Here is an 18,848-nt window from a genome sequence, read left to right on the forward strand (position 1 = left end):
ATAAGCATTTCAGAAAAAGGTGTAAAAAATCTATTGCGGAAAATTTTTCCTTTTACTTAAGTTGCCATTTGAAGAAGTTTCTTTACAATTACTGAAAGTTGCGGGTGTGTGTATGACCTAAGGAGAGATTTATCTCTTTTTATGTGGGTTTTTTTTTTTTTTACCCCTTTCTTTTCTTGTATAGCAAGCGTTTTCTAAAGCACTAGTGAAACACTTTATTTCATCCACTTTATTTCATCCTATTTCCAGCTCTCATGATGTTCCACAGGCAGCTCAAAGAAAACCAGGAATGAAAACTTTGCCAGGCTCATTTCACAGATGCTCTCTCGTTTTTCTGTTACAAGAATTAAAGACAAAACTGCTCGCTCTTCTCGTAATCGTTTGGCATTTTCCACAGCTGTCACATTGCCTCCAGCTCAACCCTCCTATTGCCACCAAGATCTCCATGCAGGAAATCCATAGCGATCCTGTACTCGTTTTCACGGCTTGCCTTTGGACTCCACCCGTAGGAAGAGGAGGGGATGGTGCAGTCCTTGCAGAGCCCGACCTACATGTGCCACATAATTTGTCCCCGGCGCAGGACGCGGCAGCGCCGCAGCCCTGGGCGGTGCGGGAGCGCAGCCTGCTGGGAAGCGCAGCCCCGCTGCACGGCTGGGGTCACGTTTCCCGGCTCGTCTCTCCCGTAAGCGCATAGGTGGAGCTTCCCCTGTTTTGAGGAAAGGGGGATTGTTTTCCGTCCTGTACAAATCACGCAAGAGGGCACATGACAAAAGCACACGTTGCCCACCCTCCCCCACTTCCTCGCCTGCTACAGTCCTGAGGTGTCTTCTCCTCCTTAATTAGGTTAAGTAGCTCTTGGAGAATGAGCTGAGGAAATACAGAGCTGGAGCATGGAGACACCTGAGGTCGGTTAGGGTTATTAGGCTCCAGCAGCATTGCTGCAGGAGGAATGCTTCCCTCGCATTTTTACCGTTTTAGCAAATCCTTGTGGGGAACTGCTTGCCTTTAAAGGCAGAAAATTTTGTGTTAGAAGAGAAAGAATGAGAAAGCTGCTTTGAGTAATCAGCAGACTCTCTTTCTTAAATGAGAGACTGATGTTTCCTGCAGGTCTCTGTTCTGGCTCTCCTGCCTATACAGCTCCTTGCCTTTAATTTATGTGTTGGCAAACATGCCTTACTGCTGTTTCGAGACAAAATCTATTTACGATGCATATGTACGTGTATGTGTATGCGCACATACACACATGCACCTCACTAACTCATTTCTTGCTCCTAATGTGTATAGATGGAAAAGAATAGTTCCAAAAGACAGGCATTCCTTTCTCCAGAAAAGACCTTTTGAAAAGCTTATTTTAGATGGTAGTGATCTCAATTTTTAATTGAGGAGAGGATGGGGAGCTCTGAGCAGGAATTGCTGCTAATGTGGCACTCACTGATGTGCCTGGATGTAGATTTGCTCAGCATCAGGATGCTTGTTTGCAGCTCAACAGGGAGACTCTGAAATACAGCAGTGGGCAGATCAGGCTCCTGAAGCAAGGTCCCTGGTGATTTCACTCACTTGTAGTGGGATGAACCCTTTACCTCTCTTACAGTGACCCTCTTCAGGCTTTGGCTCTGTCTGAGCGAGAAGGTGGTTTCCAGCAGCAGCCAGGGCAGTTTAAGAGAAGGCATTACAGAATTGCACGACCATAATAAAATGGCATCCAACAGTTTCAACTCCATCCGCTTCCAAGCAGAGCATTCACGCAGAGCTTTGCAGCTGTCTGAAGGAGTACAGGTTTGCTCTGGTGGAAATGTATTCCCAAGAAGTCAGCGTAGCGTAAGAGGTTCCTGCCAGATATTATTCTGGGATTTTGCTCAGGTTTTGGTGACTATAACCATAGGGTCCTACAATAAAGCCAGTGAAAATAGCTAGTCCCAGCATTTGTACTGGGAGCACAGTCTCTGCTGGTCTAGCACATCAGGATCTTAGTGAGGGCACAATCCCGGGGCAGAAAAGGGTGGTGCTTCATAAAATACCCTGACACTTTCTACAGCTGAGCAGTGAGCAGCAATAACATCATACCAGGACTTGAGAATTCCCATGCTGCCGCTTTTGCCCTCCCATTTCGACCACTACATGAGATTAAAAGTTCACTTATGAATTTCAATGATGAAGCCAACCACCTTGTTTTGAGGAGGTTGTGGTGAATTAGATTAGGAGAGAGGGACAAGGTAATACGAAAAGAGAGGCTTAAAGTTAAATAAGTGAGTGAAGAACTTAAAAAAGGAAGGTTATGGGAGGTTAGTGTTTAGGCAGAAACAGGTCATGACTACTGCTGCAGCACCATGCTTAAGGCTTTACATTCAGGAGAGTCAGCCTCAGCTGGCACCTTTCATGTCCCCACATCAAACCTGTGTTAGGCCAAAACTTAGAACTGGCTGGCCAAGGTCATTTTGTAGTAGACATGCAATGGAATTGGCAAGGGAAATACTGAGCCCTGTGATGGGGAGGCTTAGATAGAGGTTTAGATAGACTCTGCAAAGTCTGACAGTGTTCTAAAGATGGCTGTGGGAAGGTGTTTTCTGGACTGCAGATACTGAACAATACTGTCATGCTGGGTGCAGCTCTGTGTCTGTGTAAATAGATATATTTCATTGTTTTCTTGTATGAGAACATGTTTATCAGTAAAGCGGTAGGAGGAGAGAATGGGTACAACAGGCTGCCACATAGTAAGTGAAATACTTCCATTTCATTGAAAGTCACAGACTTGTAAATGCATTGGGTGCTTTAATATTCAAGGCTTTTTAAAAAAGCATCCTTATGCTTTCCAGATGTACGAGAAATCAACATAGCATGAAAAGTCTCTGCACAGTTGAATTAAAACTCAAAAGGGTGAAAGCACATGGGCAAACAGTAGGATAAACAAGGAGAAGTGGGCAATGAAAGTGAAAGAGTGAAGGGATGGAGCAAAGGGCAAAAGGCAGGTCAAGTGTTGGAGCTGGTTCCATAACAGAATTCCAGTTTCTGTAATAATGCATTAATACTGAGGTCTTCATTCGTTGGGAGCTTCTGTTTCTCTTTGTTTGGAAACATTTAGATAGCTGTGGTGTAGTCATGAAAATGTTTATAAATCCAAAGCTTCGTAAATCTGCAGGAGATGTAAATCATTTGTCATCTGCTATTTGCTAGTCTCTTATAAAAATGTCAATCATCCAAGCAGGGTTTGGCTAGGGTAGCCAAATTCAAACAGAAAATACTGAATAGGGGCTAAATCAGGAACTGACAGCCAAGACAATCTGCTTTCCTTGAACATGTGCTTTTTCTTAAGAGAGGCCAGGGTGACCTAATGTCTGGGCATTATAGATCTCAATGACACGGGCAAAAGGCCTCCCTTCACTTAAATCGGGTTTACCATACCTTGCAGTCTGTCTGGCGCTGATGCCTTGGCTTGCTGCTGCTTTGGCCCCCTTCCTTGAACTGTACCTGAGCAATGGAGAAATGTTCTTTAGGGAGAAAAAGGAAAAACAGCAATTCCCTAATCTCATGGGTGAAAACAGTGATATAACACGCTCCCTTCTCCTGCCCCTTCATCTCTCATGTCATGCTTTTTGCAGCAATTCTTCTTTGAAAATAGAAAACACGTAGGTTTTTTTCCTCCCTGCTGGTGTGTTTGCAGCCAGTGACAAAGGCAGGATACCCCTGGATGCTTGGAGCACATCTAGCCTGGCCAGCCTTATCCTGGCACGGGGCAGGGGCACACGGTGCCAGCCTGGCACTTCTGCCAGGCTGTGGGGCTCAGCCATCCCTTGTATTTGTGCTTGTCACCAGCCCACGTGCATAGCAGTTGCATACACCACTGCAGGGTGGTGGGTCTGGTCAGAGTGTGCCTGGTCACATCCTGTATCCCTCGGGGCTCTCACAGTCCTGGGACAGGGTGTGGGGAGGCCCTCGGCATGGGAGAAAGAAAATGTTGAGTTGTGAGCTGAAATAGCACTAAAGATACATTATTTTGTTTTTAAACCTAGAGCTGTGGTGGGCTTTTTTAGTCTGCAAATAACCCAAAGTGACAGGAGGTCAGATGGCACTTGCTGGACTCTGGTACTTTCTGCCTTATACATGGGATCTTTCTGACAAAAATGCAGCTCCTGCCACTGCTTGGTAGCAGGAATCCCTTTTTTGACTGATTCAGTTACATGCCATGGTTTAACCAGCTTTTACAAGGCTGGGCATGGCTGGAGGATAAGGTAGAAGATCTCAGGAGCCCTTTTGCTCTATTGTAGACAAAGTGTAGGATCTTACTTTCACAGCTTAATATGGATTCCCACAGCAACATTTGCAACAACACTTGCAAATCCCTGCATCCTCACGCAGTCAAGCTGAATTTACATTACAATATTACACCATGGAAGTGTATTAGCAGTAATTGCTGTTAAATGAGGCAGGAACATTTTAGGAAAATGATTTTGTGGGGGAAAAAAACCCAAGAAAAAAAAAGACAATTTTAAGAGGCTTAAGACCTTGCACAGTGTGGAGAAATGCTCTCAATAATAAGATGACAGACAAGTTCCTCTATGACAGAGCTATCCTCAGTTCCCTAGCTGTAAACCCTCATGTGTTTAAGACTCTGAGGAGCAGCATGAGTTGCCAATGACTGGCTGATGCTCTCTGTGCAAGGATACACCATTAATAGACTTGTATTATGTATTCTGATAAAAAATACAGTAGACCAAAAATATTACTGAGAACTTCCTATCTTCCTGTCTCCTCCAATGGGTATTTTTGAGAATTGTTGCTGGCAGGAAAACACCAAACATAGTGATCTTCATTTTGCACTGATTTTTTTTCTCTGCTTCTTTGGAAAAAGCTAACAAGTTATTCTTCTTCCAAGATCATTATTAGTTGTTTTTAACACCACACAGTTACACTCATACATGAGGACCACAGCACATTAGGTCTGGAGTGACCTCACTCTTAACAGTGTGGTCCAAGCTACAAAGAGCAACAGACTATGCCAGGAGGTCACATATGGTAAGAGTAATTTAGAAGCTAACTTGCCTCATCTGTACCAGCTTGGAGGAAAAGTCCAGAATATTCTGGCTGGCCAACATGGGAAGAACAACTGCTAACAATCTTCTTTTGCATGGCTAATTAACCAGCTTTTTAAACAAACTAACCAACCAACCACCCAAAACCCAATGAAGTTGTAGTTTTCCTTTCCTCAGTACCATCCTTGGACTTCTGCCTGAATCCTCCTAGTCTAGTTAATGCCTGGTGGTACTCCAGGAAGCACTCACCCATGTGGTGTCTGCATTGATGTTGACAGAGCAGTGAGATAAGATAGGCACCAATATACCTGAGAGATTACCTTGTTCTTCTGCTATGTAATACTGGGAAAAAGCACCCTTGAATTCTTCTTTTATAAGGCATAATGAAATAAACATGACATTATTTGAAAATCAATTTTTGAAGGAGTTTCTTCATGATAAAAGCAAACTTTTGGTTGTTCATAAACATGAAGGTAGATCACTTTGATTTGCCATTTTTGAGTGGTCACATCCATGGTAGCTGGAGTTTTAGAAACACAGAAGGCTGAGCCATATGGTTCTAGGAAATATGATCACATATGGAATGCCATTCCTAGCAGTTCGCTCATAGAATCATAGAATCGTAAGGGTTGGAAAGGACCTTAAGATCATCTAGTTCCAACCCCCCGGCCATGGGCAGGGACACCTTGCCCTAAACCACGTGGTTCAAGGCTCTGTCCAACCTGGCCTTGAACACCACCAGGGATGGAGCATCCACAACCTCCCTGGGCAACCCATTCCAGTGCTTCACCACCCTCACTGTAAAGAACTTCTTCCTTATATCTAATCTAAACTTCCCCTGTTTAAGTTTGAACCCATTACCCCTTGTCCTACCACTCCAGTCCCTAAGGAAGAGTCCCTCCCCAGCATCCTTGTAGACCCCCTTCAGATACTGGAAGACTGCTGTGAGGTCACCACGCAGCCTTCTCTTCTCCAGGCTGAACAGCCCCAGCTCTCTCAGCCTGTCTTCATACGGGAGGTGCTCCAGCCCTCTTATCATCCTCGTGGCCCTCCTCTGGACTCGCTCCAACAGCTCCATGTCCTTTTTATGTTGAGGACACCAGAACTGTACACAGTACTCCAAGTGAGGTCTCACAAGAGCAGAGTAGAGGGGCAGGATCACCTCCTTCGACCTGCTGGTCACGCTTCTTTTGATGCAGCCCAGGATACGGTTGGCTTTCTGGGCTGCAAGCGCACACTGCCGGCTCATGTTAAGCTTCTCGTCAACCAACACCCCCAAGTCCTTTTCTGCAGGGCTGCTCTGAATCTCTTCTCTGCCCAGCCTGTAGCAGTGCCTGGGGTTGCCCCTACCCAGGTGTAGGACCTTACACTTGGCTTGGTTAAACTTCATAAGGTTGGCATCGGCCCACCTCACAAGCGTGTGCAGGTCCCTCTGGATGGCATCCCTTCCCTCCAGCGTATCAACCGAACCACACAGCTTGGTGTCATCGGCAAACTTGCTGAGGGCGCACTCAATCCCACTGTCCATGTCGCCGACAAAGATGTTGAACAGAACCGGTCCCGACACCGATCCCTGAGGGACACCACTCGTTACAGGTTTCCAATTGGACATCGAGCCATTTACCACAACTCTTTGCGTGCGGCCATCGAGCCAGTTTTTTATCCACCGAGTGGTCCATCTATCAAATTGATGTCTCTCCAATTTAGAGACAAGGATGTCATGTGGGACCGTGTCGAACGCTTTGCACAAGTCCAGGTAGATGACGTCAACTGCTCTGCTGCTGTCCATCAGTTCCGTGGCTCCATCATAGAAGGCCACCAAATTGGTCAGGCAGGATTTCCCCTTAGTGAAGCCATGTTGGCTGTCACCAACCACCTCGTTGTTTTTCATGTGCCTTAGCATGTTTTCCAGGAGAAACTGTTCCAAGATTTTGCCAGGCACAGAGGTGAGACTGACTGGTCTGTAGTTCACCAGGTCTTCCACCTTCCCCTTCTTGAAAATGGGGGTTATATTGCCCTTCTTCCAGTCATCGGGAACTTCACCTGACTGCCAGGATTTTTCGAATATGACGGACAGTGGTTTAGCAACTTCATTCGCCAGCTCCTTTAGGACCCGTGGATGGATTCCATCAGGTCCCGTGGACTTGTGCACGTTCAGGTTCTTAAGATGGTCTCGAACCTGATCCTCTCCTACAGTGGGCCTAAGGTCTTCGTTCTCACAGTCCCTGCATTTGCTTTCCAAGACTTGGGTTGTGTGGTCAGAGCATTTGCTGGTGAAGACTGAGGCAAAGAAGTCATTAAGAACCTCAGCCTTCTCCAAATCCATGGTAGCCAGTTCTCCTGATAGCTTCTGGAGAGGGCCTACATTGTCCCTAGTCTGTCTTTTATTTGCTACGTATCTATAGAATCCTTTCCTGTTATCTTTTACATCCCTTGCCAAACTTAATTCTAGCTGGGCCTTAGCTTTCCTAACCTGGTCCCTAGCTTCTCGGGCAATGCTCCTATATTCTTCCCAGGCCGCCTGTCCTCGCTTCCACCTTCTATAAGCTTCTTTTTTCCCTCTAACTTTCGTCAGCAGCTCCTTGTCCATCCATGGAGGTCTCCTGGCCCTCCTGCTGCACTTTCTTCTAGTCGGGATGCAACACTCTTGAGCACGTAGCAGGTGATCCTTGAATATCGACCAGCAGTCTTGGGCCCCCTGCCCTCTAGGACTGTATCCCATGAAGCCTTACTAAGGAGGTTCCTGAAGAGGCCAAAGTCTGCTTTCTTGAAGTCCAGGGCAGTGAGCTTGCTGCACGCTCTTCTCACTGTCCTGAGGATCTCAAACTCAACCATCTCGTGATCACTAGAGCCAAGGCTGCCCTGGAGCGTCACATTTCCAACCAGTCCCTCCCTGTTGGTGAGCACAAGGTCCAGCATGGCACCTCTCCTCCTCGGCTCCTCTACTGCTTGAAAGAGGAAGTTGTCTTCCACACAATCGAGGAACCTCCTGGATTGCTTGTGCTGGGCCGTACCGTCCCTACAACAGATGTCAGGATAGTTGAAGTCCCCCATGAGGACCAGGGCCTGTGAGCGTGAGGCTGCTCCTATCTGTCTGTAGAGCGCTTCATCCACAGAGTCCTCTTGATCAGGCGGCCTGTAACAGATCCCCACCGTAATGTCCCCCGTTGCTGTTTTCCCTTTGATCCTGACCCACAAACACTCTGTTACCTCATCACCCGTCCCCAGACAGAGTTCCATACTCTCTAGCCTATCACTGACATAGATAGCAACGCCCCCTCCCCGTCTGCCTGGCCTGTCTTTTCTAAACAGCCTGTAACCTTCCATTCCGACACTCCAGTCACAGGAGCCATCCCACCATGTTTCTGCGATACCAATGACATCATATTCCCGTAGCCTTGCACACATCTCTAATTCCTCTTGCTTGTTCCCCATACTACGGGCGTTTGTATAGAGGCACCTTAGCCGAGCTCCAAATGAAGCCGACTCAATGGCTGGGGCAGCTGGAACATCTCTACATCGCTCCAAGCACTTATTACAGGTGCTGGCAACTGACCAGGAGTGTTGGGATGGATCAATGCTCCCCTCCCCCAACACATCTAGTTTAAAGCTTTCCTGACCAGCCTGGCAAGCCTCCTGCCAAAACAGCTCTTCCCCTTCTTTGTCAGACCAGCTCCACCAGCCTCCAGTAGATCTGGCCTCCCAAATGGAGCCCCATGTTCTAAATAGCCAAACCCCTGACTATGGCACCAGCATTCTAACAATTTATTAACCTGCCAAACACGCCTAGCTTTATTAAGGTCCTCCCCTTTGCCCTGGAGAATCGATGAAAAAACTATCTGAGCTCCAGAGCCCCTAACCACCTCTCCCAGGGCTCTGTAGTCCTTCTTAATGTTTTCCAGGCTACTGCTATCTATATCTCTAGCACCCACATGGACCACTAGGAGGGGGTAATAGTCAGCAGGACTTACTAGAGCAGGCAGCCTCTCAGCAACATCCCTGATCCGAGCCCCCAGCAGGCAACACACCTCCCTCGAGACTGGATCAGGCCGGCAGATGAGTGCCTCTGTGCCTTTCAAAGTAGAGTCCCCTACTACTATGACCCTCCTCTTTTTCCTGGAGGCACCAGTAGCGATCCTCTTTACTGGTGCATCAGCAGGGTGCTCATTAGGTGTGGTGGGTGCTTTCTCATTAGCCCCCTGCAGAACCGCGAAGCAGTTCTGGGTGGGGACATCAGATTTAGGAGGAAGCCCCTTGTCGTTAATTGTCCTCTTCCTCCTTTTTTTGTTCGTTTTTCTCGTGACTAATTCCCAGCTTCCTGGGTTGCTGCCCTCTTTCTTTCCTATATGAGCAGTGCTGGACGTTTGCGGCCCCTGCACAGTTTGGGCCTGGAGCAAGCAGCCCAGCTTCCTCTCAGCATCCCTGGCATCTTTTAGCTCTCCAACAGCCTCCCGCAGCTCAGCCACCTGCTGCAGGAGGACCTCCACCAGGGCGCACTGAGTGCAGCCCTGCCCATTGTGCACCCTCGCCTCAAGAGACCAGTCGAGGCACTCTCTACACTCCGAGGTCTGCGCCGCAGCCTCCCCTCTCATCGGCTCTGTCTGGGCGCCTACGCTGGCCACCGCCGGCGCACAGCTCCCAGAGCGGGCCCTGGTCCTGAGGCGAGTGCTCACCGTCCCGCTCGCTGCCCGCTCGCCCTCCCTGCGCCAACTGCCGCGCCACGCCCTGACTGACGTGCCGCGCTCCTGGTCGCTCGCGCTCCCTGGGGTGGGTTTTTCCTCACTGAGGGCTGGTGCCGTCACTCCTGGCGCCGCCCCCTGTGAGTCAGGTGCTCGCGTCAGCTGAGCTGCCGGCTCCTGGGCAAGTCCTGTCGAGGGCTTGAGGCTCCCTCGGTCGCTCTTGCCGCTCCGAACTGAGGCTCCGGGACGCTGTGCTTCCTCCCGCTCCGGTGTTAAAGGCGTCCTCTCTGGAGATACCTCGGCAATTCATGATCCTTAAAATTCATGATCCTTAAAAACCTGATGGTGAGACTTCACGGCTCTTTCAGGCAGCCTCTTCAAACCCTTCATGATGTCCACTGTTACTCCACCATTCAGAGAGGACAGGAAATGGCTTTCTCATGCCACAAATGTTTTAGGGATGTGGTGGGTTGGTCCTAGTCAGACACGGAGCCAGCTGCTTGCTCACCCTTCTCAGCAGGAAGGGGAGAGAATAGGAAGAAGAGGGAGAAAACATGTGGAATGAGGTAGACAGGTAAAACACCCTGTTGCCTGTAATTACTGCTGTGAGCAAAACAGGCAGGGATTGGGGAATTATCTTAATTTATTGCCAATTAACATAAACATTTTATTGCTGATTTAGGTATTGGGAAACAAAGAAGACTTAGGGAAAAGACTTTTTCTCTGCCTTTTCCATGCTCAGCTTCACTCCAGACACCTCTCCTCTCCCCTTCCTGGTCTCCACTCCCGTGTTATCGCTGTAGGTTGCACTCACTCCCCTTGGTGAGGTAGTGGGCAGTACAAGGGCTCAGAGTACAATGGTTTCTCTCTGCAGCTCATTGTTTCTCACTCTTTTCTTCTGCTGCTCCTTCTTTCTCACTCTTTTCCTATCCTCCAACATGGGTCCTCCATGAGCTGCAGTCTGTTCTGGGAGCACCTGCTCTGCCAGGGGTTATCCATCTGCCACAGTCCCTTTGGGGCTGTTACCAGCTCTGCCATGCAGTACCCTCCTACTCCTCTGGCCTTGTTGTTCCCTCTTTCTCAGCTTTTACCAGCATTTTATTAAATGTGTTTTCACAGAAGTGCCACAGACTACTCTGGTTGGTTCAGAGCTGCCACCACCTAGGCTGAGAGGCTCAGCTGTGCCCTGCGGTGGGTCAGTTGGAGCTAACTGGTACCAGTGGCAGCCCCTGGTCCCTTCTCACAGAGGCTGCTCCTGCAGCCCCCCACTGCCAACAGCTTGCCATGCACACCCAAGGCAGGAGATTTCAACCATTTTCAACTCCATGTCTGAATGAAATAGACTTTAATGGTTTTGTACACAAGAAACCAGAAAGTGAGACTCACTCATACCCAACTGACCAGGAGCAGTTTGACTCCTGTCACAGCAGAGATGCTAACCTTAATGTCTCAATTCTCAAACTACCTAAGCTTGGGTTGTTGGGGCAGAAAAAATTTTGGAGACAGGAGCGTTCTTCTTCTTTTGGCTGTGGGTCACCAGTGCTAAAATATCAACATTTTCTAAAGAAAAATCCTGATCCATTTTCCAACTAAACCTGTTTTTGGAGGAATCCCCATAGTGGAAGGTTGCTGATCTACCTCCACCACTGATAAGTCGGGCAAGTGAGCACCACCATGGAACAAGAATGTCTCTTTGATATCAAGGCCTGCCTATAAAAAACAGGGATGACAGCAGTCATTTTGTTAAGGCTTTTCAGAGTGATTGAGTGATTCTGAGTTGCATTTCTTTGCTGGAAGAGTGAAGAACAGTCCTTACCCATGAAAGCATGTTTCTGCAGACATATTCCACTCAAAGACATTTTGCCGGTTTTAGACCCGTATGTTCTGGTCCATAGCTAGTGTAAATTGGTGTAGATCCACTGCAGCCAACACATCTCTATGAAAAGATGAAGTGTGGGCCTATATGTGAGGTAAAGAGCAGGAATAATACTAAAATAAAATTGTTTTAATGGCTCTGATTCTCATCTAAACCCATGTAGGTTTTGTTTGACATAACTACTCTGATTTCACTGGAGGTGATGCAGTAAGGGGACTTCAGAGTCTGATGTCTTGTACTTGTAGGTGGAAGTGGTAGTAGATTACATGTATTGTAATGATGGATGTAGCAAATACACACCCATTTCAGTCCCCGGGGTTATATATTTCTCCTGGGAAAGCAGTGCAATATTAGCAAAGTATGATTTTTATAAGCCTATAATTACATTTTTGCACAGTCCTATTTCCCCAGGGCTGAATTCACATTTATTGGATTACTAAAGTAATCCGGAGCAATGTCACACTGTTACAGGATATATTCCAGGTGGCCAAGGCTACTCCAGTACAGGGAACTGCTTGATCATCTGCTTTGTTTGAATCCCTGGAAACTTTAGAAAAACTCCATAGTCAAAGCACCAATTTTTCTATTTCCCTCTACTTGAATGTGTCCTCACTGTGATACTGTAAGCAGACTGTACAAAAAGTTTGCCATTTCATGAAAAGAAACCTCCAAAGTGTCAGAAGTTTGACAGCAAGCTCTTTATGGCTTAAAATTCTTCATAGATTCATCACAAAATTCTAGGAAATATGGGATTTTTTTTTTTAACTTTCTCCTTCTAAGTCCTATAAGGCTTTTGTGAACCGGTCTCAACTTCTGATATGCTCTACCTTGTTTTTCTTACTCCAAGTCTCTTTCTTACCTATGCCTGTGGTTTGATATCAATATAGAGAATTAAACCCTAGGGACACATTTTAAAACCTCACAAAATATTAAATCACCACAATATTCCAACATCATATCTGTGAAAGAGCACCTTGATCTTAGGAGATGGAAAGGTTCTAAGCACAGCCTGCAATACTCAGGATGCTGTAAAGAAATGAACCTGCATCTCTAGAGTGCTTAAACCACAACTCCATCTTTACTGCCACACATTTCTTTCTTTGAAATTTAAGTTGCAGTCATCCACAGAATACCACGCTGATCCAAATTAATTTCTGTATAGATCGGTGGTAGGATTGCAGCAGGGATGGTCTAAAATCATAAGCAAGAACAAGTTTGAGGGCTTATGGAGAAGAAAAGTGTGCTCGCATGCCTGACTGCTAGCCAATTTTTACCCCATTTGCATTAGTTAGTCTAAAAAAAGATAGATTTACATACAATCTACATGCAGTCCTTGTCTTGTTGCATGCATCAAGTGTATCTTTTACCCATATCTGAGAGCCTGATATTCCTTCGTAACACCAACACTCGCCTCACCTTCATGAGGACAGAGATTATTATCACTGTATTTATGTTGATATCTCACTGCTCCAGGAATCAATGGGAATTATACCCCTAACCTGCAGTGGAGGGGCCTGCCCTGGCCAGGTCCCCAAGGACGACCTTCAGCCCTGTGCCCTGCGGAGAGGCTATGGCTGGGCCAGGAGCAGCTGCTGGTGGATCTTACAGGGCTCTGCTCTGGTGCTCACTGACTCCCCTGAGGATCAGGGTCTGCATGGGTACACTCAGAGTCGCACAGCAAATCTACAGCACTACGCCTGGCTGCTCTTACTGCATCTGTATGATCATGCACTACTGTGCACGCACCCCCCTGACACATTCCTTCACCTCAGCTGAGCTCAGTCCTGAGGGCTCTCAGTGGGAGTTGTGCTGGCTTAATGCTAAAGGCCCCATTCAGGTGAGGAACTGTTCTTTTCAGAGTCATCACTTTTGCAAATGAAAACTCAACACCTTAGTTTGATCTCATAGCTGTCTGTTCAGATGTAATTTTAATGTGAAAGCATAAATTTGGTGTAAAGAAAAAGGCGATGCACTAGTTCTCGATTTTTTGTGTTAAGGACTAATCCCATGCAGAAATAAAGCTGGTCTTCCTATAGATTTTACAGTCATGACACTATACCATTCCTAAGCATTGCATACCACCATTTTCTTTTTGGGCTACACAGGGATAAGTAACTATATCACATGTAGGCTAAGAAAGAATTGAGTCTTCTACAGCAGGAGAAGAAACTCGTGAGCTCAAGTTTTATTTCTCTTCTAAGGAGAAGCAGTGCTTTTAGCAGTGATAATGAAATATTGCACTTAAAATTGGATCTTTCAATTTAAAACAAAGGTTTCTTTAAGTATTTGGAATACAATAACCTCTTATATTATGGAGTTGTCTGCCATTCATACCAGGATATGAAGGCTGGCAATGAAGGCAGACCAACTCTGGAAAGGGAAAGGTGAAAAATAATGATCACCACAGATTTAAAGACATCCTGTGATATGAAGTTACTTCAGGATAGAAGGCAACAAGAAAGTGAGGGGAGGGGAGGCAAGGGAAGGAAAAGTGAGGGGAGGGGAGGCAAGGGAAGGAGAAGGAAGGGAAGGGATAGCATATGAATGATTTATGGGCAGTCATTTGGCACCACACAAATACCTCAGATGTAGTTTTGCAAGTTGGGTGCTAGACGATCACAAGAGAGGCAGTGGAAGCACTGAACCTGGATGGTAAGGCTAGGCCAGCTGCTCTTCAGACCAGAACTGCTAAGGATGGAGGTCCTGTGGAAGTGCACCAACAGCTGAGGGCTTCAAAGTACCGAGAACCCATGCAAAACCCAGAGTGAAACGGGGAGCAATGTAACTGCCCATCCATATGTATAACGGTATATGTGAGCCTGTCGTTTGTGTCCCATCATACTCCAGGACACTGTGAGAGCATGGGCTTGCATCTTTTGCTGCCTGTGCTGCCTTTAGGTATTTGTGAATGATTAAAAGACTACCCAGTAAAGCATCATTGGTCTGCACTGGTCCACAGGATAAAACTCAAACCATCAGCCTTCTCCTCCAGGAGGCCCTTTCAGTGCTGTACAACCTCTGTTTTCTGAATAGAGAAGCCTAAAGGAGAGCTATTCATCTGACAGCTCAAATGAGGGTGGCATGGTGGGATACCAGGAACAGTAATAAAGTGAGGGATGTTCTTCCTTCTTCCTTTTGTCACTATCTCTGAAACCCAGAGGAAATTGAATTGTGTATCACAGAAGTTTAAGTTTATACAAGTCTAGTAAAAGTGAAACGAATATGATAACAGGAAGATGTATTTCTCTGTCAGAAAGATATGGAATAAAACAGGTGTGGTAATTAAGAACTGTTTTCTATTATTTCCTGTGTTCTAAAAACTGCATGTGGCCAAAAAATATCGACATTAACCTGCTTGATTTTCAAGAAGGTAAGTATTGCATTAGAGCATTGGGCTGAAGACAAAAATGGCCTTTCTTAGACATTTGGTAGGCCGCTACTTGAGAACATGCAAAAAGCATAGTTGAGGCACCTTGGGTGAATCACGACCACATAGAGCAAAGCCCCTAGCCATGGGCTCTGTCATTGCCCTGCCTGGACCTTGGCGAGTGCTGGTTTTAGAGGATCTCTGCCAGATTGTATCTCTGAGGTCTGAGCGTGCACTGAATGGGCACTTTCAAATTGCAAACTGTCCTCTCTAGTGGTATTTTGGGGAAGGCTACAATACAAGAACAGTGTACAGGGGAGACATTATCATTCCTCTGGAAAAACAAAAGCATTTCTGTTCTAGGCTCCCTCCACGGTTTTGCGTTTTGATTTTTTTTTTTTCCCAGAGAAGAGGGGAAGAAGCATAAATGATGAGACAGCTCAAACGACAGCTGAAAACCACTACTAAAAATACTGATGGGCTGCACTGGGCCCCTGAGGTGGAGCAGCTCCTCTGCCCTCCTTGATTGCTGCAGAGTGTAAGGGCACTGAGGAGCTGAGAGGTGGATTTTTGCCTGGGCCATGGCACAGAGATGACCAATAACATTTTGGCACTGCCACCCTATTATACCTGCCTGAGTCTTCTTCCTTGGAGCCTATAGGGACATGGATAAAGTGTTCTGCAGAGTATTTTATGTCCCTGTGCATCCTGGCAGTGCTGGCCGGTAGAACAGAGCATTTCTGTCATTGGGAAAGTGTCATCAGTGCTTGATGCAGTTCAGCACACAAAATGAGATGCCTCAGAGAGCCTGCAGATCGAAATAAAAGGAAGCAGCTGAGAAGCTGGAAGGACTGAATGTTTTGTTTTGTTTTCTTTTTCTTTAATTGATGGTATTAGCTTGGTTCTTGAAGGAATCACAGCAAGGCTGAGTCACTGGCAAAGGGAGGGGAATGGCACAGTGGAAAAATGGGTCTTGCCTTTGCCTGTAACAGCATGGAGCAAGCCATGAAGACTGTCAGCTGGGGGGGGGGGGGGGGGTGAGTGGGGACAGAAGAGCAAAGGATGCAGGGGGCAGAGGAAGCGATGGCGGCTGAGGTATCTCGAGGACTCTGCCTTTCCGGCAGAGTGTTGCAGGAGAGACTGAATAATGTGGAATAATATTCACCGATTACGGAGCTTTCTGCAGAAAGGAAGTGCAACAGGGTACCATCACCGGGAGAATACAGGCTGCATACAGCTCCCAGGAGGCCTCCCTGCCACCCCTGAGGCGTGGGGTCCTACGAGCTGAGCATGCTCGCCGGCGCAGGCAGAGAGCAGGGCGTGCAGCCTGCAGCTGGGATGCTCACAAGTGCCGGGAGGGGCACAGACACAACACACTGGGCTGTGTATCTGTGTCCCCTGTCCCAGCAGCCCAGAGGTAAAAGCAGAGCATGCCCCGAGGGGCAGGAGCTTGTGGGGGTTTAAAGCAGCCATCAGCCCATAGTGAAAGGCAGGGAGTGTGAGTGTGATGATAGCACCAGGAGAAGACAGCATAGCTGGGTACCAGCCTGTGCTAACTGTGTGTGGCTGCTAGCAGTGCTGCAGTATAGCTGAGCACATTGATGGTAAGCAACATCTTGTAAGTTTCTGCAAGTTTCTGCTCCATGAAAAGGAGAACAAACCCCAACCTATTACATCAAATCTCTTCAGAATGTATCAAGCATAGTGATTGTGAGCAATATGCACAATTTGACCTTGAAACTGCCACTACATCCTCTGACTAAAGCACACTCCTGTCAGTTAGCTGCAGTGGGATCAACGTCTTAAGGATGTTGCAGATGCTCACAGAACACATTGATAAGGTGCATCTCATTATCATTGAAGCGCCAACAGTAAATGCATATGTTCCTGGTGCCAAAAGAATGCTCTGCTGCATTTCTTATCACTCATTTGAATGACAGCAGTTGTATTCTAAGATGCAAACCTGGTGTCAGGTTGTAAAAAGTCAGATGCCTTTGGAATAAGAGGAGGGTGACAGTTTGCATTACTGTCATTATTAAAGCAGGGATGCAAGCAGAACGACAGACTGGAAGGGAAGACTGGAAGCCCTCTCCCATTGCAGCAGTAAATGGCCTTGGAGGCAGCTAAAACAAGTCTTATAAAAGGTTCCTGTGAGCTGGTGCTTGTACACAACAGAAGAGGAAAACTGATACAGATACAACCTCATGATGTAACACTACGATGTCCCAGTAAAGGAGTCATCTCAAAATCTCCAGTTCAATTGGTGCAAAGCTGTGTGTAAAGTGCCCTATAATTGAAACTATTACTATGTTTTGTGAGATCTTCCCTTTTCAGCAGGGGAAGTCAAAGCTGAATGAATCATGAACAAAACCTGGAAATTCCCCAAGTATATGCATCACCAGGCCCAGTCACAAACCATCTGGATACTGTGGATGATTAACTGTCTCTGGTCAGGAAGCACTGTCCTCAAGTCAGCTGCAGGTGTACCTTTGATAAGACCTTCTGTCTCTGAAACCCAGAATCTTAGGAAAGATGGGTCAGAAATACTGTATGCAGCCACTGCCTCAGGGAAGAACAATGGTATTGGTTTCACAGGTATGAAAGGCGATGGAAGGATTTGGCCACTTCAGGAAAGTGGAGGTGGAAAGCACGGTTGCTGTCTGTAACACATAGAGGAAGGAAAAAGGAAGAGTCATTTAAGCTGAAAAGCAATGCTGGCATGAGGACAAATAGATATCTGTGATCCATAGCTATGCCTAGACCAGGAACTGGAAGACACCAGACTTTGCTCTCCACTGCCAGTTACTGCGAAGATATAACGTGACACTCTGGGAAGGCATTGCAAGGTTTGTTGCCCATAACTGCAAGGGGCTGTAGTGCCCTTTGCTATTAATTCTCTGTTGTGTTTCAGAATGTTACAGCATCTACATTTGGAAAAGATTGTGACTGAAAAAATGACACAGACTTCTGAGCTCCTACAAGAAAACTGGGACTCTCTGAGGCATGGCGAGGTCTTGTAACACAGAGAAACAAGCGGGTGAGTGAAGGAGACAAGTGCTAGTTTGAAACACTGCATGTATTCGTTCTCATTTCAACCATGAGGTCTTGCCAGTAGGTGCTAGGACAGAAGCAAAATTATCATCTTCTGTTCCTGGGAATCTATGTTTAGAAGAACAGGAAAGTGGTTTAAGAAAGTGAAAGACGATGTCAAGCAACAACACTCCAAAATACGGTCAGCACATTGGTTTGTATAACATCTCATAGGATAGTTGGACAAATGTCCACCCTCTCAGGCGAACTGCCGTTTCTGGGTCTTGCTCCTATGTGTGTTTTGAGCAAGGATAATCAGTAGCTGAAAACCTCACCTTGACAGGTAAAGTACAGCCTGTGAATTTAAGCCTGGGAAACTTGAATGAGATTGTTTCTGCTCTACAGCTCTGACTGAAAATGAGGGGTTGTTTCAGCTGTTGTTTCTTGGTCTGAAAGTGTCTGTAAGCTATGGGGGATTGCAGGATTATAGTGAGGCTACAAAAACACTCTGGCAACAAACTGTGGCCATTTTAGAGGAAAGCATTTTAATGAGACAGGTCTGAACCATTTTGTTCAGGGAACACTTACTGACTGATAAACAGCAAGCAAGCAGCAACAGGCACTGGTGCCACCACAACCTGTTCCCCATTGCCTCCTGCTGACACACCAAGCTATAAATGTCACCCCTGTGTGTTGCCCTTAGCGGCCTGTGTGAGAAACAGGTCCCTAAGGGGCAACATTGCTATTCACCTGTGCAAAATCTCACAAACAAAATGTCAGTTTGCCCACAAGTGCCATTGCCCACCCTTGCTGTCCCTGCCTAATAACCATGCACACGAAGCTAGTGAGGGAGACTGGCTCTGTGACAC

Source organism: Strigops habroptila, chromosome 2 (assembly GCF_004027225.2).
Source record: "Strigops habroptila isolate Jane chromosome 2, bStrHab1.2.pri, whole genome shotgun sequence".
Classification (NCBI taxonomy): domain Eukaryota; kingdom Metazoa; phylum Chordata; class Aves; order Psittaciformes; family Psittacidae; genus Strigops; species Strigops habroptila.